The sequence below is a fragment of the Chaetodon trifascialis genome, chromosome 5 (genome assembly GCF_039877785.1).
Source record: "Chaetodon trifascialis isolate fChaTrf1 chromosome 5, fChaTrf1.hap1, whole genome shotgun sequence".
NCBI lineage: Eukaryota > Metazoa > Chordata > Actinopteri > Chaetodontiformes > Chaetodontidae > Chaetodon > Chaetodon trifascialis.
The window spans coordinates 31046946-31048767 of record NC_092060.1 but is presented as its reverse complement, the minus strand read 5'-3'; positions in this window follow the sequence as shown (position 1 = coordinate 31048767).

Below are 1822 nucleotides of genomic sequence, written 5' to 3'. Positions count from 1 at the left end.
TCTACTACTACTACTGCACCTCCTACTACTACTACTACTGCAACTTCTACTACTACTACTACTGCACCTCCTACTACTACCACTACTGCACCTCCTACTACTACCACTACTGCAACTTCTACTACCACTACTGCACCTCCTACTACTACTACTGCACCTCCTACTACTACCACTACTGCACCTCCTACTACTACCACTACTGCAACTTCTACTACTACCACTACTGCACCTCCTACTACTACTACTGCACCTCCTACTACTACCACTACTGCACCTCCTACTACTACTACTACTACTACTACTGCACCTCCTACTACTACCACTACTGCAACTTCTACTACTACCACTACTGCAACTTCTACTACTACTACTACTGCACCTCCTACTACTACCACTACTGCACCTCCTCCTACTACTACCACTACTGCACCTCCTCCTACTACTACTACTACTACTACTGCACCTCCTACTACTACCACTACTGCACCTCCTACTACAACTACTACCACTACTGCACCTACTACTACTACCACTACTGCAACTTCTACTACTACCACTACTGCAACTTCTACTACTACTACTGCACCTCCTACTACTACCACTACCACTACTGCAACTTCTACTACTACCACTACTGCAACTTCTACTACTACTACTGCACCTCCTACTACTACTACTACTACTACTACTACTGCACCTCCTACTACTACCACTACTGCACCTCCTACTACTACCACTACTGCACCTCCTACTACAACTACTACCACTACTGCACCTACTACTACTACTACTACTGCAACTTCTACTACTACCACCACTGCACCTCCTACTACTACCACTACTGCAACTTCTACTACTACTACTACTGCAACTTCTACTACTACCACTACTGCAACTTCTACTACTACCACTACTGCACCTCCTACTACTACTACTACTGCACCTCCTACTACTACTACTGCACCTCCTACTACTACCACTACTGCACCTCCTACTACTACTACTACTGCACCTCCTACTACTACCACTACTGCACCTCCTACTACTACCACTACTGCACCTCCTACTACTACCACTACTGCAACTTCTACTACTACCACTACTGCACCTCCTACTACTACCACTACTGCACCTCCTACTACTACTACTACTGCACCTCCTCCTCCTACTACTACCACTACTGCACCTCCTACTACTATCACTACTGCACCTCCTACTACTATCACTACTGCACCTCCTACTACTACCACTACTGCACCTCCTACTACTACTACTACTGCACCTCCTACTACTACCACTACTGCAACTTCTACTACTACCACTACTGCACCTCCTACTACTACTACTGCACCTCCTACTACTACCACTACTGCACCTCCTACTACTACCACTACTGCACCTCCTACTACTACTACTACTGCACCTCCTCCTCCTACTACTACCACTACTGCACCTCCTACTACTACCACTACTGCAACTTCTACTACTACCACTACTGCACCTCCTACTACTACCACTACTGCACCTCCTACTACTACTACTACTGCACCTCCTACTACTACCACTACTGCAACTTCTACTACTACCACTACTGCACCTCCTACTACTACTACTACTACTGCAACTTCTACTACTACTACTACTGCACCTCCTATTACTACCACTACTGCACCTCCTACTACTACTACTACTGCAACTTCTACTACTACCACTACTGCAACTTCTACTACTACCACTACTGCACCTCCTACTACTACCACTACTGCACCTCCTACTACTACTACTACTACTGCACCTCCTACTACTACTACTACTGCACCTC